Genomic DNA, 23,440 nt, shown 5'->3' on the forward strand with positions numbered 1-23,440 from the left:
TTTACCCACTTTCCATGCTGTTAAAAGTTAAAACAAGTATTATCTCCAATCAAATACAAATTTTCAGTGGATAAATTTTCTAAGGAAATTTCCATATTTAAGAAGTTATTTAATTGCAGGATAGATCTATCTAACTTTCAATTGGAAGTGACTACTCTGCAATGTAATGACATACCGAGAGGCAAATATCTAAAGAAGGATTTAAAAGACTTACATAAATGGCTTTTAAGCAATAAATATATTCAATTATTATATGCTTGTGGATTAATATCAATACCTGACAGTACCTATGTGAAGATATTTTCAAAGATAAACTACATAAAATCTCATTTCTTTTTATCATTAGCTTATAAATCTTTGTGATCAATTTTATAGGAAATATTAAATTTGAAATACAATCAAGCAAAATGTTATAAACCCCCACACAAATTTTTATTATTATACTTGTACTATTAAAATTATTATACTTATATTTTTATAAAATATATAAAAGTTAGTTTCATTTTTATTATGTGAACTTCTACATAATATTCAGATTTTTTAAATTATTTTTTTATCAGATTATTCCTTTTGGCACACAAAACCAAAAGTATCTCTGGAGTTATTCTGGCTTTAACAATATTTTATTACTAGAAGCCCAGCACACGAAATCATGCAACCCCTCCCACCCATGTGACCTCGCTGGGCTCGCAGCCTTACCCATCCACTCACCACCCCACCATGCTCACAGCCCTGCCCACCCTCACTCATCTTTAGTCATTACTATATTAGGGCCACTGGGTTTTTAAAAGCCTAGCTGGTTCTCACACCCTCATGTCATCACAGATGGCCACCCCCACATTGTCATAAGAGGGCCACCACAAGATGGCTGCTACAAGATGGCCAGCAGGGGAGGGCAGTTGGGGGTGATAGGTCTGGCAGGGGAGGGCAGTTGAGGGCAACTGAGACTGCAGGACAAGGCAGTTGGGGCAACCAGGCCTACAGGGGAGGGCAGTTGGAGGTGGCCAGGCTAACAGGGGAGGGCAGTTGGGGGTGACCAGACCAGCAGAGGAGGACAGTTGGGGCAACCAGGCCTACAGGGGAGGGCAGTTGGAGGTGGCCAGGCTGACAGGGGAGGGCAGCTGGGGGTGACCAGGTCAGCAGGGAGCTATTACGGGCAATCAGGCAGGCATGCAGGTGAGCAGTTAGGAGCCAGCACTTCCAGATTATGAGAGGGATCCCGGATTGGAGAGGGTGCAGACTAGGCTGAAGAATACCACCTCCCCCGAAGCATGAATTTTGTGCACGGGGCATCTAGTAGATTATAGTAGTACTAGAGGACCAGTGCTCAAAATTCATGCAGGGAGCGGGGAGGCGGGGGTGGAGACAATGTCTCTCAGCCAAGTCTTCATCCTCCCAATCTGGGACCCCTCGAGGGATGTCCAACTGCCTGTTTAGGCCTGATCCCACCCAGGATTGGGCCTAAATGGACAGACACCCCTTTCATAATCCAGGACTGCTGGCTCCTAACTGCTCACCTGCCTGCCTGCCTGATTGTCCCTAACTGCTTCTGCCTGCCAGCCTGATTGATGCCTAACTACTCCCCACTGACCCAATTGCCCCTAACCGCCCTCCCCTTCCGGCCCAGTCACCCCTAACTGTCATCCCCTACAGACCTGGTTGTCCCTAACTGTCCTCCCCTACAGGCCTGGTCACTCCCAATTGCCCTCCCCTGTAGGCCTGGTTTCCCAACTGCCCTCCCCTGCCAGACCTATTGCCCCCAACTGCCCTCCCCTGTTGGCCTGATTGCCCAATTTGCATATTAATCTTTTATTAGATAGGATTATATAGTAGTATCATTTGGGAAATGATGAGGCCTAATGAGTGAACACTGAAAGACAGGTTCACCTTCCTTTCATGCTGTGGAGAGTACTAGGCTGAATGCTAGAATACTCTTTGAGTATGATTTTTTTAGATAGAGAGAGCTCATTCTTAAAGCTCTTGCTACTGCTTACTACTTGAGGCTTTTCCAGGCACTAAGTAGTAAACTGTATAGCTTTCTTTATAGAGAACATAAACACAACTGAAATCCATATTTGAAATATGTTCAAAACTTTCTACATACTACTTTTGTTTAATAAATTCACCTTTCATTCACAAATTGGGAATGTAATTATTAGATATTAAATTCATATTAATATACTAGAGGCACAGTGCACAAAATCCATGCTGGGGGTGGGGGGTCCCCTCAGCACAGCCTGCACCCTCTGCAATCTGGGACCCCTTGGGGGATGTCCGACTGCTGGTTTAGGATTGGGCCTAAACTGGCAGTTGGACATCCTTCTCACAATTCAGGACTACTGGTTCCCAATTGCCTACCTGCCTGCCCACCTGATTGCCCCTAACTGCTTCTGCCTGCCAGCCTGATCACCCCCTAACCACTCCCCTGCTAGCCTAATCAACACTTAACTGCTCCCCTGCTAGCCCAATTGCCCCTAACTGCCCTCCCCTGCCAGCCTGGCCACCCCTAACTGTCCTCCCCTGCCAGCCTGGTCACCCCTAACTGCCCTCCCCTACAGGTCTGATTTCCCCCAACTGCCCTCCCCTGCTGGCCCACACATTCCAACTACTCTCCTCTGCAGGCCTGAGTCTCCCCCCACCCCCCAACTACCCTTTTCTGCTGGCCTGATCACCCACAACTGCCATCTCCTGCCAGCCATCTTGTAGTGTCCATCTTGTGTCCACATGGGGGTAGTGATCTTTGACCATGAGGGTGGCCATTTTGTGTGTTGCAGTGAAGGTCAACTTGCATATTACTCTCTTATTAGATATTTACCTAACAAAAGATTGCAAATACTAGTATATATAGAACCATTCTAGTATATACTAGTATAAGGGAGAGTTGAATAGTTTGTTATGAAAATCCAGAATAAAAAAAAAGTAATGTAAGTTTTAACATAATAAATTTGCAAGATGTTCCAATATTTAACTTTGACATTTGCATAAGGAAAATATGCTCCATACTTAGATTTATTCTTTTTAAAAAGGATAACTCCTATGAGGTCTTGTGGAATATTTTCAGTATCTTTTGCATTCTGTCTGGAAATGGGCCAACCAATAGGATAAATCCTTAAATGAGCATCCATTTTTTCTCAAGCATTGATTTTCCTGACACAAGACATAAAGTTAAGTGCTTTTATAGATGATAGGGTATTTAAAAGAAGAAATATGGAGGATAATTTGTTGTGGTATTTAAGGTTCAATTTAATAAATCACTGATGTAAGAGCTATTGTAAATATTTTTAACATATGCTGAATTTTATTGAAAATGCATGGCATATTACCTGTAGTAGTAATATAGGAAAATGTAGTAGAAAAAAAAGATCTTGATGGCAAGTTCCTAGATTGAGGCTTATTTTACATTTAGTCAGCTAGAGTTTAGAACTAGCAATAAATAACAAAATTAAAGATTTATAAGTTTAGTATCTTGGAATAAGTTTCACAGAAACAATATGCATAATGCCTATAATAACAATTGTTGATTATGAAAATAGCACTTATAACTTGCTGAATGGCTAAAATTCATGTGAATTTAAAATTCTGGCTGCTGATAGCTAAGTTATTTGGAAAGATCAAAAAACTCTGTGGTGTAATTACAGGAAACTTTTTTAGAAAATATTTCTCTAAGAACCCATTTGTTTGTATTCATTGCTTGTCAGGCATTTTTACATTATTGGATTGTTCATATAAAGCTAGTGTGTAATTTTAATTCTGACTTATTGTAGAATAAGTAGGAAATTGAAGTTCAGTGTCAGTAAACCTTTCAGACAAAATTAGTTTATCAATTTCTACAGTACAATAATACTGTATAGAAATGGAACATCAAAAAAGCTGCTACACTAATAGACTTTTCAGAAGGGGTTCTCCAATTAGATTATGGATTTTGTTATAAGGATCAATAATTACTTCATGAGGCTGAATGAACAGCCTGGCTTTATGTGGGCAAGAATAGAGGGGGGATGATCTTACAGTTGTGTTTGGTATACTCTTTTGACATATTGGTTCATATTATTGTGATCTGACTCCATTTTGGAAAAATGTCTAGGGTTTGTGAGATGTTTCATTATAAGTTGGTTTGAGCAATCTCTGTGTAAAGTCAAACCCTTCTTACACATGTCACTGAAAACTTCCATTAATTTTGTCAGCTCCCAAAGTCAGGTGGTAAAAACCCCTTTAGTAAATTGGGTTTTTTTTTATTTTATTTCTATGGTACTTTCTAATTCTGTATTCCAATTGGAAATCTCACTTTCAAAACTCTTGCTTATGAATACTATACCTTCAGAGGAAAATTCCTAAAATTTTAAAAAATAAAGCAGAAAGTGGGTAACCTATCCCTTTAAGGTCATGTTAGGGTAAAAGATTATCTAAGAAAATACATTTAATTCTAATTCCATTTATTTTTATTATTAATTAAGTGTCCTAGAGTTAGTTGGGTTACATGTTAAACTGTATAATTTTGTTGAAAAGTAGATTTTGTGATATGCAAATAATTTCCATTTAATGGAAAATATAGTCCAAAGAGTTATGTTTTATGGTACTGTTAGACATTACTCAGCCTTGAGTTAGGCTAGTGGACTGATCCTAACATTGTCTAAAAAATAGTTTCTCAAAATTTTTTAGGCTCTGTTTTATTACCCTACTGCTTCCTTTCTTAATTGGATTCAATAAAATATTTTATATGTATTCATTTCATTTTTGTGTATTGTTTTTTAACTTTTAACATTATTTTTTCAATTCCTTATTCATTGTATAACTGTCCTTAGAGCAAAATGGTATTCTTTCCCTCCATAAACTTCCTTCTACTATATACTCTATTCATATGAAGATATATATTAGCTTTTATGAATTAAAGAATAATAATATCTAAGTGTATTCTGTCATGGGTAATCTATTAAGATAATTTTGTTTTAGTAGGAATGATGTACTCAACTTGAAAAAATAGAAGAGAAGCATTATTAAGGTTGAATACCATTGAAAAATAACTAATCTTTTGAACATACAGGAGAAATTGTCAAGTTATCCTGGGCAATTATTTTTCCCATTTCAGGAATATCATTGCATTATTAGGAACTTCCAGAAAATATAAATTCCCATGCTTCAAATCAGACTTACTGAGTCAGTATGTAAAGAATGATGCTGTCTATTATATCCTTTTTGAACCAGATTCCCAGTTGATTTAGATATAAAATCTGCTTTTGAATTATAGTTTCACAATGGAGAACTTCAGTAATGACTTGCAATAATTAATTTCAGATTACGAGTGGTAGAAATAAGAATGGAAAACTGGTGGAAAGTATATGTAAAAAGACTCTTTCCCGAGGTAAATGTTAATATGCACAAAAGGTTTACTGTAATATTTTATGTTCGTGTTGAACTTGGATAAAAGAAAAGAAACATATCTGTAAGCTTCAAAGGATGACTTTTTAATGACATTTTTAATAATCATAAAGAATTCATATAGGCCAGCATTAAAGAAGTCATGCTCAAAAAAGAAATCAAAGCCCTGAAAACTTTTTTATTGACTTTGAAAGAGACTTTGAGGACAATGGGGCAGTGGATGCTGTGGCACTTGGGGATCATGTTGGAAGCATAACTTCCATTTGAGTAGTAAAAGGGCATTTGTGTGAAGTCAGCCTTGTGGAAAAAGAAAGTCTATAATGAGGCCAACAAGGAGCTTGTTCATTAGAGAGCTAACAGCACACAACTAAATTCAAATTGTTTAAATTCATATTTTATTAATATCTCAACAACAAAATTTGTCAATTCCAATGTTCTTTTCAGATATAGCAGGGCAGCTGAAACCGGTTCGGCTCAGTGGATGGAGGAGCAAGGGTCCCAGGTTCAATTCCAGTCAAGGGCATGTACCTTGGTTGCGAGCACATCCCCAGTGGGGGGGTTGCAAGAGGCAGCTGATCAATGATTCTCTCTCATCGATGTTTCTAACTCTCTATCCCTCTCTCTTCCTCTCTGTAAAAAAAATCAATAAAATATATATTTTTTTAAAAAAAAGATAGAGCAGGGCAACCAATAAACAAAGCAAAAATGATAATAAAATTTATAAAATTTAATTACATTGAAAACTAATACCAAGCAATTGGAGAAGTCACCTCACCAGCTTTAAAGCCAGTGGAAATTGTACTGTCGTGTTGAAGTATAATTTGCCAATCAAAAGCAGATGAGGAAATGTTAGTGTATCTACATTTCCCTCAAAGTTCACTCTCATCTTCCAAACCAATATTTACCTTTCAGGAAATCTGAATATCATATTCATACAATGCTCCTAAACAGTTGGATGCATCTTTATATATCTATTCAATTTAGAAATGCATATAAAATAGTTACAACATGACTGTGTGTGTGTGTGTGTGTGTGTGTGTGTGTGTGTGTAAGAGAGAGAGAGAGAGAGAGAGAGAGAGAGAGTTTGTGTGGGTGTCTGGGGTTGGGTGTGAGTGTGAATGAGGTTGATTGTGAATGTATGACTACGCATGCAGTTTTGTATGTGTGTGATTGCGTATGTGATTTTATTATGGTATTTTTGTTGTATTAGATAGCAGCCCAGTGGCACTATGACACCTAACAAAACTAAAGCTCTATTGGGGATAACAAATCCCCGTTTCCCCCACCCAGCCTCTTCTGCTAACCACTATTCTAACCTCTGCTTCTATGAGTTTGACTATTTTAGACATGTAATATGAATGAAATCGTGCAGAACCTGTCCTTCTGTGACTGTCATTACACTTCATTAATGTCTTCCGGGTTCATCCATGCTGTTGCATGTCAAACAGACATTTTATATTCTCTTCCTTTTAGCTCCACAAGTGATAGCCTCTGAATAAACTTCTGTGAATTATTTTGTCTCTTGGCAGTCAGTTGTTTTATTCTTGTCTCTGTTTGTGTTTGAAAATTTAAGTGATTGCCTACCAGTGTCTAGAACATTAGAGGTTTAGGTGTATAAAAGTTATGTCTTGAAATAGTATACGGTATGTCTCTTTATCTGCTAGAATGTTAATGTGGGAGGTTGGGTCAATCCTATCATCAATTGAGCTGCTTGTGGGTTTTGTTGTTACTATGGTTACATGCAGTGCACTGGCTTCATATTCTTCTGGTGTTACCTGAGGGTGGCATTGATAGGCTGGGGGGGGGTTTTCTCAATATTCCATATCGATCATCAGCCTTGTACCTTCCCTAAATGTCTTCCCCAAGTGGTGGACTGCTAGCTAATGCTCATGTGCCCCACCTGGGGCCTTCTCTTGATCCTGCCCCTCACAGCATAGGAGATCTCTAATGGGCTGGACAGTTCTTTTCTAAATTTTAACCTTCCCTCTCCTGCAGTGTGTCTGCTCCTTGCCCAGGAAAGAGAAAAGGTTTGCTGCCTACCATATTTAAATAGTAAATGAAAACTGCCGAAGCCGGTTTGGCTCAGTGGTAGAGTGTCGGTCTGCCGACTGAAAGGTCCCAGGTTCGATTCTGGTCAAAGGCATGTACGCTGGTTGCGGGCACATCCCCGGTAAGGGGTGTGCAAGAGGCAGCTGGCAGATGTTTCTCTCTCATCAACGTTTCTAGCTCTCTATCTCTCTCCCTTCCTCTCTGTAAAAAAATCAATAAAATATATATTTTTTTTTAAGTAAATGAAAACTATTCTTCATGAATTATAAATTCAAATATAGAACAAACCACTCTTTTAATTATCTACAGCTCAGTCTTCCTGCTTCTTGAAGTACAACTGCTGATTATCATTAATTTATAAATATTAATCTGTTATGCTTTTATTTTTAAGGAAGTACAGAAATATCTCTTTTTATTGTAATTTGCTTTATTGCGATTTGCAGATGTTGTGTTTTGTTACAAATCTAAAGCAGCAAAAAGACTGCAGTTTTCTTTACGGCCAGACTTTATTATGGAGGTCTGGAATCAGACCTGCAACATCTTTGGGGTGTGCTTTTTATTCATAACTTTGTCATTTTAATTTATTAGTTATTTACTAAAGACGTGCAAAAATATTTAGTAGTTCTAGTATTAGCCGTCAAACTTTTCTTTTTAAAACAAAATTTCTATTCATCTTCTTTTCCCCTCGTTTCTTTATTTATATCATACTAGAGGCCCGGTGAATGAAATTCGTGCACTGGGGGAGTGTTCCTCAGCCCACCTTGCACCCTCCCACAATCCGAAACTGCTGGCTCATAACCACTCTGCCTGCCAGCCTGATAACCCCCTAACCGCTCCCCTGCTGGCCTGATTCACACCTAACTGCTCTCCTGCCGGCCCAATCGCCCCCAACTGCCTCTGCCTGCGGCCTGGTCACGCTCAACTGCCCTCCCCTGCCGGCCATCTTGTGATGACGTGGGGGTAACCATCTTTGTGGCAGCCATCTTGTGATAACATGGGAGCAGCCATCTTGTGACATGTGTGTGTGAGGGTCAATTTGCATATTACCTCTTTATTATATCAGATATCTATCTTTATTAGTTCATTTACTATGCCAAACATATTGTACTACTTAGACCTTACATAAATTATTTAATTTTTAGTTCTCACAGTCTGCTCTTATGGTACCGTATTTTCTGGCATATAAGACGACTTTTGAAACGCAAAAAAAAGTCAACTGAAAATCGGGGGGTTGTCTTATAGACCAAGTATATCCCGAAAAATGTCTCAATATGCCGCTAAACAAATTTTTCAACTCGATCCTGAAAATCGTCTGGATTTCTTGTTTCTCTGTCAAGTTCATGGCATTGCCATTTGTGAAGAGACCTTCCATTTATCGTATCAATGTATGGTATGTTACGGTATGTTTGAAAAATGTCATTCATTAAAAACTAATTAAAAAAAGAACTGGTGTTGCCTCGGAAGTGGGAGGTAGTCTTATACAGTGAATATAGGCCTAAACCTATGTTTTAAATGTAAAATTATGGGGTCGTCTTATACTCTGGAAAATATGGTATTATTAATTATACAAAAGAAGTAAATTTGTCTAAATTGCATTGCTAATTAAAGGAGAATCTGGAGCTGAGAAGATTGACTTGTAGTCTAATATTCTTACCATTTTAAAATATAGTCTCTCCCTAAATTAATTTTTGCTCTTATACAAGTGTGGTATTCCTTTCTGTGTGTATGTACCATGTGCAAATTTGTGTTTTCAGAAAGGATGTGCAGTTCCACAAATCTTTTTTGAAGTATGCACATATGAATACCAAATCACTTTGAAAAAATATTTTTTTCTTGTATATTTTTGTTTTTTCTGCAAATTTGGCTCTTATATTTTATAAATTTAATGATTTTAAACTTGCTTTTTCTTTTGTAACTAACTGATTTTTGTCTGATATTGAATTTTACTTTTATTCTTCACATTAAAAAGGCTACACCTCAAGGTTGATTATTTCTCCTTAATTTTATCTGATATGATTGCTTTTATGTCTATAGTACCATATTGTTTCTCACTTTACTAAAGTTTTATTTTAATTTTAAATAATGAAGTCCTTGTGACTTTATCCCGGAGATCCTTTACTTAACATTACTTACCCACATTTGAAATCCATATATTCTGCAAGTTGAAAAATAAAATTTAAAAAGAAAAAAATAGATAGGTGATAGATGATAGATACATAGATAGATAGATAGATAGATAGATAGATGATAGATAAATGATAGATAAAATGGGACTGAGAATTCAAGATAGGTAATATTTAATGTATATTTAGCTGTTCTATTATATGTTTTTCACAAAGTTTTATGTTCTTTTCTTCTACTCAGTTTATACATTTTATAGATAACACAAATTTCTTCCCTTTTTTCACATTTGAATGTAGAGAGTGTAGTTTTTCTAAAGCACTGTCTAATTGGCTTCCATTAGCATCATCCTCTAAAATAAGGAGGAAGTACAGTTGATGTAAATTGAGAACCAATTCAATTATCCAATAGTCAGAGCAAGTTGGCACATAGCCAGAGCCGTAGGAAGTCATTTAGATAAATTTCATATTCATAAATTTTATTCTCTCTGGTGAAGATGCTGTGCCAGGGACCATGTTTTCTGTGAACCAGTTTTGGTTTGGACCAATTACTACTCCCATTACTCTCTTCAGCCTCTGTCCCTTTAAAGCATCATTCTTTGCTTGGAGAAAGCCATTTCTCATCAAGAAGCAGTAATCCATTTGCATGGTTTTTGCTTGAGGGTACCAATATGAAAATCTAGAAGCCTCATAACTTAACACTGTGAAAATCATTGAGTCATAGCTATGAAAGACATACCATTAAGGATTCTTCTAGTTTGAACTGTCAAAAATATTAACTGATTATTGCATAATCCAATCATGATACATCTGTTCAGTAGGATAAACTGCTTCTAACAAAATCATGATTAGAATATACAACATGTATATAGAATTATAATATGTAAAGTAAAAATCTCAAAAATATTACATTTTTTATTCTCATTATATGACATTCTGAATAAAAAAAACTTATAAGGCTAAGAATAGATCAGTAGTTATCAGGGATTAGGAGTACAATCAAATCTGTACTACAAAGTCAAGCCCAAGCCCAAGAGACTTTTTTTTTTCAGGGCAAAGAGATGAATTATAGTCTGATTTTTATGGTGATTGCATGAATCTACATATGTGGGAAAACTGTACATATGGAGAAGAATGTTAATTTTCATAATGCTTTAAATAAATCATAATTATCCTTTAGATTTCATTAGATACATTTGTAAGAATAATGTAATGCTTTTATTCTAAAATATAAATTTTACAATACTCAAGAAAATAAATTTTAAACTATTTAAAGAATATTCGGAGCCTTAACTGGTTTCACTCAGTGGATAAAGTGTCAGCCTGTGGACTGAAAGGTCCCAATTTTGATTCCGGTCAAGAGCATGTACCCTGGTTTCGGGCACATCCCCAGTATGGGGTGAGCAGGAGGCAGTTAATTGAGGTTTCTCTCTCATCGATGTTTCTAACTTGTCTATTCCTCTTCCTGCCTCTCTGTAAAAAATAAATAAATAAATAAATAAATAAAAAAATAAAAAAAAAAAAATATATATATATATATATTTTTTTTTTTTTTTAAAGAATATACAGAGAAACCAAGATGGCAACACCTGAACTGGCCACCATGCACAACAACTTCAAAAGTACAACTATTGTAAAAGACAAAACAGGCATCATCCAGAACCACACAAAGGCTGGCTGAGTGGAAATTCTACAACTAGAAGGAAAGAGAAAAGCACACTGAGCCTCAGAGGAGGTGCGGAAGGCAGAAGTACGGATACATGTGCACGGAGAGGGCTGGCAACTGAGTATGCGGCTGGCTTTTTCAAGCCGGAGCGGGACACAAGCTCCTGACTGCTCTGAACTCCAGCTCCAGTTGAGACTCTGGTGACCCAAACTCATACAGGGAGAAAGTGGACTGTCTGGCAGCAGGTGGAACTCACGGGTGGCTTTCTCTCAGAAGTGCTAATTTAGCCTCTGCCTGAGGCCACCCAGCAGGAGCTACAGAGATCTACAGGTTCCTCTTCTTTCAATGGATTTTGGAGGTGCCCAGATGAGGCCCAGCTGTGAAGCAATGTAAGTTGCTGTGGGGCCTTGGGCCTTCTTTTGGATGTCCTGGGTCTCTCTGACTCAGATGCAGTTTGATAGGTAAATTTAGATTTCAAAGGACTAGGCCACTCATATGCAAAAGCCTCTGTGCACAGCTGGGGTGGGGCAGAGTCTCAAGGTGGAGCAAACAGCAATGGCTTCTCGTCAGCCCTGCCCTAAAAGGCCCCCAGGTCTCAGTGTCCCTTGGTAATCACTGCAAGCACTTTCCTCAGATCTGTCAGTCTGTTGCATATATTGTATTTATGCCTCTGGACCTACTTAGTCAATTTATTATGTTCATTAGATTCCACATATAAGTGAGATTATGTGATATTTGTCTTTCTTTTTAATGGTTTTGTTTCTTTACATTTATCACCCATTTGTATTCATTTTGTATTAGTAAAAACATGGACCTAAATTTTATCTCTTTTTAAATAGCTACCCAATTACCCAAGAATTGTTTATTTAAAAGATTATATTTGCCCTAGTGATTTGCAATGCCACCTTTGTCATATATTAAATGTCCATATATGCTTGAATCTATTTCTGCTATCCTTTCTATCCTATAATTTTCTATTATACCATCATCATAATTTTTTTTTATTTATAAAGGTTTTGTAGTGTATTTTTTGTTTTTGTTTTTGTTTTTTGTTGTTTTTGTTTTTGTTTTTTAGGTAAACCCATTGACTGTTTATTTTTTTAATTTTTATTTTTTTAAATATATTTTATTGATTTTTCACAGAGAGGAAGGGAGCGGAATAGAGAGTTAGAAACATCGATGAGAGAGAAACATCGACCAGCTGCCTCCTGCACACCCCCCACTGGGGGTGTGCCCGCAACCAAAGTACATGCCCTCGACTGGAATCAAACCTAGGACCCTTCAGACCACAGGCCGATGCTCTATCCATTGAGCCACACCAGTTTCAACTCTTCTTCTTTTTTTTTTTTTAAATATATATGTTATTGATTTTTTACAGAGAGGAAGAGAGAGAGATAGAGAGTTAGAAACATTGATCAGCTGCTTCTTGCACACCCCCCACTGGGGATATGCCTACAACCAAGGTACATGCCCTTGACCAGAGTCGAACCCGGGACTTTTCAGTCCGTTGACCAACGCTCTATCCACTGAGCCAAACCGGTTTCGGCATTGTAGTGTGTTTTAATGTTCTATAGAGTTTGCTCCCCTCACAGTGTTTTTTAAAATCAGTTTTAGGAGGAAACCAAGATGGCGGAATAGGGTAGAAACCCGAATGCAGCCTACCACAACAAATTTAAATTTAGAACTGAAAAACAGGGGAGGCATTGCCCTGAAGCGCCAGACGGCTGGCTGAGAGGAGGCTCTGCCATCTGGGAAGGAGAGAGAAGGCACGCTGAACCTCAGGAACTGTGAAGGTACGGAGAACTGTGTGCGCGAAAAGGCGCTGGCTTAATCCCGGTGCGGAGAGGAAGGGCCGGACCGAGACTGCTGCTGGCTTACTCCCGGTGCGCAGAGAGGGAGGGCCGGGCTGAGTTTGCTACTGGCTTACTCCTGGCGCGGAGAGGGCGAACAGCTAACGCGGCTGGCTTTCTTGTCCGAGAGGAAAACAGAATCACCCTATTGCTCTGATAAACGGCCCCAGTCAGGGAGAGGCCAGACTGTCAGGCAGTGGGCAGAGATCTCTTGGAGGTGTGTGAAGCCAGAGGCCATTACTGCGGAACTTGGGGAGGAGCCGAAGGGAAAACAAAGTTTGTCTGCACCAACCCGAGACTCCGCCCTACCTGTGGCTGAGCACAGAAGCTCTCCCAGAGGCTGGCTTTCTCTAAGGAGGGACTTGCAGGAATCCAAAGCTTGTCTGCGCCTTTACCAAAGAGGTGCGTGCGCGCCTGCAACCAATCTTCCAAAACTCTCCACGAACAGGACTTTTCTAAGGCGAGACTGACAGGGAACCAAAGATTGTCAGCTCCACCCCGAGACCCCGCCCTATTCAAGCAGAGTACGGAAACCCTCCTAGCTGAGACACTGCTGATCCTCACAGCCAATTGGCTTGGAGATCAATGCTTCCCAGTGATACCAACAATAAGCAAGGCTTAACAACAAGACTGCACACACAGCCCACAAAGGGCTACACCAAGTCTGTCCACTGCAGGTAACTGGGAAGGCTGTGCTACTGGGCTCTACCAAAACTCCTAGCACACAAAGCTATTCCATCAAATCAGAGAAACAACTAAAATGCAGACAAGAAGAAGGACACAAAGGAAGGAGATGGAGGAAAAGAAAAGATTGGACATTGAGTTCAAAACTACAGTTATAAGGTTATTCAACAATATCCTAAAAAAGGCTGATAAAATAAATGAGACCTATGAGGATATGAGAAGGGAGCAACTAGAAATAATAAGGGATCAACAAGAAATGAAGAAAACATTGTCTGAAATAAAAAATATTCTACAAAGTCCTAAAAACAGACTGGAAGATCGCAAGAATCAAGACAAAGATTTAGAACACAAAGAGCCAGAGGACACTCCTCTGCAGAAGGGAGAAGATAAGAGAATCCAGAAAGTTGAAGATAGTGTAAGAAACCTCTGGGACAATTTCAAGCGAACCAACATCAGAATTATGGGAATTCCAGAAGAGAGAGAGCAAGATACCGAAAGAGTACTAGAAGAAATAGTGACAGAAAACTTCCCCCACCTGGGGAAAGAAATAGACTTACAAGTCCAGGAAGCCCGCAGAACCCCAAAAAAAAGGAATCCAAGGAGGACCACACCAAGACATATCATAATTAAAATTCCAAGAGCAAAAGACAAAGAGAGAATATTAAAAGCAGCAAGAGAAAAGCAGGTAGTGACCTATAAAGGAGCACCCATAAGATTGTCAGCTGATTTCTCAACAGAAACCATGCAGGCCAGACGGGAATGGCAAGAAATATTCAAGGTGATGAATAACAAGAACCTACAGCCAAAAATAATATACCCAGCAAAGCTATCACTCAGAATCAAAGGACAGATAAAGAGCTTCACAAATAAAATTAAAAAAAGCTAAAAGAGTTCATCACCACCAAACCAGAATTATATGAATTGCTGAAGGAGGTTATTTAGGAAAAGGAAGAAGATAAAGATAAAAATTATGATCAACAAATACATAGCTATCAACAAGTGAATCTAAAAACCAAGGGAATTTAAAAATCTGATGAACAATATTAACTGGTGAATATAATAGAATCAGAGGTATGAAAGGGGAGTGGACTGACGATTCTCAGGGAAAAGGGGAGTGTGGGTGCGGGAAGAGACTGAACAAAAACTGTGCACCTATGGATGAGGACAATGGGGGATGGGGAAAGGACAGAGGGTGGGGTGGGAACCTGGTGAAGGGGAGCAATTGAGGGGGGGAAGAGGATCACATTTGTAATAATCTGAACAATAAAGATTTATTTAAAAAATAATAATAAAAAATAAAATAACTTGTTCCTACTCAGAAAAAAAAAATCAGTTTTAGAGGCTATTTCTGCTTGTTTTTTTCTCCATATAAACTTTAGTATCAACTTGTCTAAAAAATAAAAAGACAATGGATAATTTTATTGTGAATTAATTAAATGTATAAATTTATTTATGGAAAACATGTATTTATAATGTTGAGTTATCATATTCAAGAACAGAGAGTTATTATTTTTCTAAATCTACTTTTTTGTCATCCAGGACAATTTTTTTAGAATTCTCATATAGATTTTACACATTTCTTAGTAGCTCCAAATTATTTCATTTGTTTACTACTATTGTGAATATGTTTTTTCCTATCTTATTTCTTCTAACTCTGTTTGTTGGATATATGAAAGCTTTTGAAATATTTCTATATTCATTGTATACTGTTACATTTCTAATATTTTGCATTTTTTTAATTAGTTTTGTCATTGATTATTTTGACATTTTCAGGTACCACCCTATCAGTTACAAGTAGATATAGTTTTACTTTTTCTTTACCATTTCCTGAGATTCTTAAAACATCTACTATTTATTTCACTGACTAATATATCTTGACTTATGCAGTGTTGAGTAGTAGTAGAGATAGTGGGATATTTACCTTATTCATGATTTTTTTAATTTTATTGAATTTAGTGTGTTGTCATTGGTTAATACAGTTTTATAGTTTTCAAGTATACAATTCTATAATACAGTTGCATATTGCACTGTGTGTTCACCAACCAAAGTTAAGTCTTCATCACCATATATTTTGCCCCCTTTTTACCCTTTTTCATCCATCTCTTCCTCTAGTAACCACCATACTATTGTCTGTAAACCACATACTATGAGTTTTTGTTTGTTTTTCTTGTTTGTTTATGTGTTGCTTCTGTTTTATAATTTTAATGATCAGGATCCTGTTTCACTGCTTTATAAAATGATGGGTTAAAGTGTAAAAGTCGTGTGTACTCACTTTAAAAAATTATTACTGAATTTTTATTTTTTAATATATTTTTATCAAAAAATCATGTTGAATATTTTTGCAGTTTTCTTAGCATCTATAAAGATTTGGTTTTATCCTTAGAAGTATTAATGTATCATAAAATTTTAAGTGATTTTCTAAAATTGAAATAGCATATATTCTTGTAATAAATCATACTCACTTATTATGTTTTTCTTAATGTGGTATTGTATTTACTTTGCTAATATTTTATTTAGTATTTTTGAATAGGTATTGATAAGTGTCATTAGCCCTAGTTTTCTTTCATTTATATTTTATCAGATTTATATGTTGATGTTATGCTTGCTTTATAAAATGAAGTCAGGAGTTTTCTTTCATTATAATACAGTGAAATTATCTGGACATTGAGCATTTGGTAGAAACTCGCTAAAACGTTTTCTGAGCCTGATGCTTTTTTAAAATAGCTTTCTGTGCTATATGGAAAGTTATCTCTGTAGACTTTATGCCTCTATGATCCTTTCTTTATCATTTTTTTTAATAAAAATTCTTTTATGAAGAGTGGTGGTGGGTAGTGGAGGGAACTATGGTAGATGGCATGGTCATTATTTTAATTTTGCTTATAATAATAAATCTCTGATAGGGATAACATTTTAATTTTTTATGCTAACTAAAACAATAGAATAAGTGTTCTCATCTTTTTCTATTTCCTTTCTTTCCATCTTTTTTTTTTTTTTTTAACTGAGTCAGACGAGTGTGTGATAAAGAGAGAAATAAATAGTTCTGGTATCATGGGGCCTTTTAAAATATTTGGTTTGTTACTTTCTTTTTTTTTTTAAGTTTTTATTGTTCATATTATTACAAATGTTCCTTTTTTTCCCCCCCACCATTGCTCTCCTCCACCAGGTTCCCACCCCACCCTCCGCCCTTTCCCCTCTCCCCACTGTCCTCATCCATAGGTGCACAGTTTATGTTCAGTCTCTTCCCACGCCCCTCTCCCCCCTTTTCCCCAAGAATCGTCAGTTCACTCCCCTTCCATACCTCTGATTCTATTATATTCAATAGTTAATATTGTTCATCAGATTTTTTTAATTTCCTTGGTTTTTAGATTCACTTGTTGATAGTTACATATTTATTGTTCATAATTTTTATCTTTGTTTACTTTCTCTTCTGAAAGAACCCCCTTCAGCAATTCATATAATTCTGGTTTGGCGGTGATGAACTCCTTTAGCTTTTTTTTATTAGTGAAGCTCTTTATCTGTCCTTTGATTCTGAGTGATAGCTTTGCTGGGTAGATTATTTTTGGCTGTAGGTTCTTGCTATTCATCACCTTGAATATTTCTTGCCATTCCCTTCTGGCCTGCATGGTTTCTGTTGAGAAGTCAGCCGACAACCGTATAGGTGCTCCTTTATAGATTACTACCTTCTTTGCTCTTGCTTCTTTTAATATTCTCTCTTTGTCTTTTGCTCTTGGAATTTTAATAATGATGTGTCTCGGTGTGGTCCTCTTTGGATTCCTTTTGTTTGGAGTTCTGTGCGCTTCCTGGACTTGTAAGTCTAATTCTTTCACCAGGTGGGGGAAGTTTTCTGTCACTATTTCTTTCAATATGTTTTCGATATCTTGCTCTCTCTCATCTTCTGGGACCCCAATAATTCTGATGTTGGTTCGCTTGAAGTTGTCCCAGAGGTTTCTTACATTATCTTCAATTTTCTGGATTCTCTTGCCTTCTAGCTTCTGTGGAGGAGTGTCTTCTGGCTCTTTATGTTCCAAATCTTTGACTTGATTCTTGTGATCTTCCCTTCTGTTTTTAGAACTCTGTAAAATATTTTTTATTTCAGACAATGTATACTTTATTTCTTGTTGATCCCTTATCATTTCTCGATGACTCCTTATTAATTCTAGTTGATCTCTTTTCATATCCTCATAGGCCTTATCCATCTTTTCTAGGAAATTCTTGAAAAACCTTATAAGCGTAGATTTGAACTCTATATCCAGACGCTTTTTGTCCTCCATTTCTTTCGTTTGTGATCTATTTTGTTGTCGCATTTCGCAGTTACAGATGGGACGGGGCTTCAGGGTGGAGCCTGCAGCTTTGGCTTCCGTCAGCCCCGCCCTATGTGGGTCTGTCAGTGCTCGCTGCCGGTGCCTCTGAGAGAAAGGTGCCCTCGATTTTCACCTGCTGCCAAACAGTCTATGCTCTCCCACAATGAGCCCGGTATTGGGGTTCAGTTCAGTTGGAAGTGGAGTTGGAGGTGGCGTACAGAGCAAACCGGAGCCCCAGTCTCCTTCCCGTCAGGGCAATCCCGCGGCACAGCCGACCGTCCCTTCTCTGTGCGCAGTGTGCGCACCGCCGGGACCTCCTTTCGCCACTTCCCCCGGGTTCCGCCTTACAGCCCGGCTCCCTATGGCTGAGCCTGAGTCCCCGGGGTCTGGCTTAAAACTGGGGATCAGAGCAGTCGGGGGCCCAGCACAGTCGGAGTTTTATCTCCTTTCCGCTCAGGAACGCCCGCCAGGCACTCGGCCTCCCTCCTCTCCGGCTCCGTCCTCTCCGTGCGCTGCGTCTCTGTACCTTGGGCTTTTCCAGCTCCTCCGCACCTCCTTCTGGTTTTCTCCTTGCTTCTCACTGTAGAATTTCCAGTCAGTCAACCTTCCTCTAGTTCTGGGCAATGTCCGTTTTATATTTTAGTTGTATTTTATTGAAATTGTTGTGTGCGGCTGCGGCTAGGTGTTCACCTGGGCGCAGCCATCTTGGATCTCTGGTTTGTTACTTTCATAAAATTCATTTTACTTGTCTTATTTTAAAATACAGCTCATTCTTACCGAGGATAATATATAGCTTCTAATTGTATCTGTGATCCTGGAGCTTCTTCTCCTACCACAGAACATCAGGCACACCGGCCCTTCCCTTCGCTCTCCATTGTTCCTCTGAGTATTTTCCTACCTCTAGGAGCTACTCTCCTATTACCTGATCAGTGCAACTTCCTGGATCTGCTGGTGTTTTAGTTACCTATTTCTGTGTAACAAGTTACCCCCAAACACAGCATAAAAAATAAAAATTTAAAGGAACAAACATCTATTATCTCTCAGTTTTTGTGGGACAGGAACCCAGGAGGAACTTAGCTGCTGGGCTCTTCCCCACTCTTTCTTACCAGATTGAAGTCAAGCTATCTGCCACTCAAAGACTCTGTCTAAGGCAGAAGGATTCACTTGCAAGCTCATTCACATGGCTGTTGGTAGTCTTCAATTCTTCGTGTTGGGACTTACAACCACAGTATGCGTGCGGCTGCTCTTTAGGGCTGCACATAACATGGCATCTTATCCTAATGTGCATGATCATACCCTCCCCGTCCAAAATCCCTCCATACACACACGTACACACACAAAAGAGAGAGAGAGAGAGAGAGAGAGAGAGAGAGAGAGAGAGAGGTCAATAAACCAATGCCTATTTCTAACCTAGTAGCAAGATGCCCCATGACTTCTAACATTTTGCAAGCACGTAAGTCCAGTCCACATTCAAAGGAACTTTAAGGTATACCAGGAGGTGACTCCTTTTGGAGTCACACATCTTAGAGACTGTGTTTTTATAGAGGTAAAGGCTCTGAGCCTTCTATCACTTCCTATTGTCTCCATTCATGGTAATAGTCCATGTTTTTGTTCAAAATGTTAAAAGATGAATTTCTTTAGGTTATACTTTGTTTAATTTTTGCTATTGGGTTTTTTTAATGTTTTTTTTTATTATTTTATTTGTTTAATTAGCTGTTGTAGAAGAAAAATATTTGCTGTAGGTTTGGTATGCCAGAATATCTTAGAGATCTCTCTCAAAGATTGATCTTATCTAAAACTCTCCCCAAACATAATATGCTTGGCAAGATAGTAAGATTCACAGGATATGTTTTATCAGCACTGAACCATCAGACAGATATATTATGAAAAAAATTTTTTGATGTATTGGGTTAAACTAATCACTGCCAATTCTTAAGATACTTCAACTTTAAGCTTCTATGGTTCCAGTCTTAAAAGTCTGTGATAAAATATTCTCTGTGGAATGCCTGTGAATCAAGAAAGTTATTGGTGACCCGCTTTAATAGTTAGGTGTCAAACATCTGGCAACTATTTTACAGATTTTTGTCTAAGATCATCTGTTAGGTGATAGGAAACAGCTGCCTGATTGTCTGATCTATAAAGCTTCACTCTTTTGGAACCACTTCTAATGACAAACCACGTCCTGTCATTTTCAACCTTCTGTATGTCATTATAGTTGACATTTCCTGAATCTACATGAAGATTTGTTTCTGTCAACCTGGAAATATTTTCCAGATGAAAGAAGAGTCTTGAACTAAAGTCACCAAAGCAGTTTTCCAAGCTTGACTAAATGCAGATCAATACTGTAGTGTCACAGCAAAGAAGTTAACAGAATAACAAAACATTTGGTGCATACATATAATATGAAAACAAGACAAATATTTTGTGTAACATTCAAGTATTTTAAAACACTTTTACATGTTTTTAAATATTTTTTATTTTTCCCTTAAATATCCCACTACTCGATTGAGTGGGTTTATTATCTCAGTTATTTATAAAAATAAAGATAAGAAATCTAGTGGCTTTCAAGTGATAGTCATGCTGTTACAGAATCTAAATAGATGTCTGACTCTTAGCCCAGCAAAGTTTTTATAATATCTTGCCTCTCTTTCTAAGTTATCATCAGTAACTGATGTCCATTTCCACTTACTTTAGTTAAAATAGTGATGAGTTTTTCCCAAAAATGGTAAACAGCAACATCGTATTTTACACCGCCTTCATCCCTAATACATGCAGTCTACCTACCTACCTAAAACTTGAATTTTTCAGATATTTCTCAACACCTTATATAAACTTCCCTACTCATTGCAGGTAATGTAAAGGGGTTCACTGTAATGTTGAGTATGCTGTACCCTCTTCAACTCAATGTCAAGTCAATTCCACCTCTTGTCTGTTTTGTCTAAAACACTCTATTGAGATAATCACATAAATCTGGAAAAGCAGCACAAAACTGACTCAGGTTTATGAAAATGACTTTCCAGCTACACTGACATGTTAATCACAGCATCCCCAATTATTACAACAAATTAAATGTGTATGCGCTATGGTAGAATCATAGAAGCCAGAAACATTGTTTGTTTAAAAATGTATCTGGATAGGGTAAGGGCATGTATGGGGGGGGGGGGGAGGGCAAATGGTAAAATATGTACACATATAATTCCTTAATAAAAAAATGAAAAAAAGTACCTGGAGGCATTTGGCATTTCCTGGGTACAAGTTAAATGACACAATTTTGCTAGGGCATTTATAACATCATTGTTAGGAAACAGAAGTATGTTTATTTTCCATTCTTTTAGAAGAGAATTTGGTTGTATATGTGATTCTGGATTGTGTGTGCACATGCATAGGTAGGGAGGGACTGAATTTTTATTTCTTCATGTGAGTATGTGTGTGTAAAATCTCACCCAAGGACATTTTTCCATTGATTTTTAGAGAGGGTAGGATAGAGCGAGAAAAAAAACAAAAAAAACAGATAGACAGCTATGAGAGGGAGACACATTGGTTGGTTGCCTCCTGCACACAACCCCAGGCTAAGCTCGGACCGAACCCGCAACCCAGGTACATGTCCTTGATGAGGAGTCAAACCTGGGACCCTTCGGCGTGCAGGCCAGTGCTCTAACGATTGAATCTATGGCCAGAGCTGATTCCTTCTTGAGCTTGTTCTTGAAAATAGATATTCTTCTGCATGACACAGGGGAAGTATTTTCACATTTGTGTGAGATAAAGGAAAAATAAAATTACAGTAATGTGAACTCATGAACTAGAAGAAGAAGAATCAAAACTTAGTTATTAACTTCATAGCTTGAGAGAGAATGAATTATTTTTCACAGAAACCAATCAGTGGGTTGGCTCTCCTACAGATGTGAACACTTAAGCCTCATGGGACCATTAAATATTTAGGAACTATTCCAAATACTTTCACAAATCTGTTTCATTATACATGTTTTTCTCTAATCATTTATTCATTCCACAAATATTTATTTATTTATTGTTAATCCTTACCTAAGGATATTTTTCCATTGCTTCTTACAGAGAGTGGAGAGGAGGGAGTGAGGGGGAGAGAGACAGAAGCATCCACGTGCCTCTTTCATATCTATTCATTGCCTCCTACATGTGCCGTGACCAGGGCCAGGAATGGAACCTGTAACCCTTCCATGTATGGGGCCAATGTTCTAACTGCTGAACCATACCTACTATGACCATTCAGTAGATATCCTTTTTAAATGTTTTTATTAATTTCAGATAGAGGAAAGAAAAGGGAGAAAAAGGTAGATATATTAATGATGAGAGAGAATCATTGATTGGCTGTCTCCTGCACGCCCCCTACAGGAGATTGAGCCTGAAAACTGGGCATATGTCCTTGACCAGAATCGAACCTGGGACTCGAGTCTGCAGGCTGACACTCTATCCACGGAGCCAAGCTGGCTAGAGCTCAATACATATTTTAATAGTTACCTTCTATAGACAAATTTCCACTCACCCATTGTTACAGATTTCAGTTTTTACTCATTTCACACAGCCATTCTTTTTTTTTTCTCAATTTTATTTGAGTTACAGTGTACAGTAATATTATTTTGCATTAGCTTCGAGTGTACAGCATAGAGTTTAGACAATGATATGCTTCACAAAGTGGTCCCTCCGATATTTCTGGTACCCACCTGGCACCATTCTTAGTTAATGCAATATTATTGACTATATTCCCTATGCTGGTGACCATTTTGCAACTACCAATTTGAACCTTTTTTTTTAATATATATTTTATTGATTTTTTTTTGCCCCCCTCCCTCCTTCCCTCCCTCCCACACATCCCCTCCCTCCCCAGAGTTTTGTGTCCATTGGTTGTACTTATATGCATGTATAAAAGTCCTTCGGTTGATCTGTTATCTCCCCCAGATCTTCCTCCCCTCCCCGCTGTAATTTGACAGTCTACTTGTTGATATACTGTCTCTATATCTATCTTTTGGTTCATCAGTTTATAATGCTTTGTTATCCACAAATGAGTGAGGTCATGTTCACACAGCCATTCTTATGCTTTTGTTTTCACCTTACATTTCTACAATCTGTCAGGCACTGAGTTATGTATTTGTTTCATACCTTAGAGCAGGGGTCAGCAAACTCATTAGTCAACAGAGCCAAATATCAACAGTACAACAATTGAAATTTCTTTTGAGAATCAAATTTTTTAAACTTAAACTTCTATCTAACACCACTTCAAAATAGACTTGCCCAGGTCATGGTATTTTGTGGAAGAACCACACTCAAGGGGCCGAAGAGCCACATGTGGCTTATGAGCTGTGGTTTGCCAACCACTTCCCTAGAGTATGAGCTTCTTGTTTTCAGAGACAGCATTTTATT

This window comes from Pipistrellus kuhlii, unplaced genomic scaffold (genome assembly GCF_014108245.1).
Source record: "Pipistrellus kuhlii isolate mPipKuh1 unplaced genomic scaffold, mPipKuh1.p scaffold_m20_p_3, whole genome shotgun sequence".
NCBI lineage: Eukaryota > Metazoa > Chordata > Mammalia > Chiroptera > Vespertilionidae > Pipistrellus > Pipistrellus kuhlii.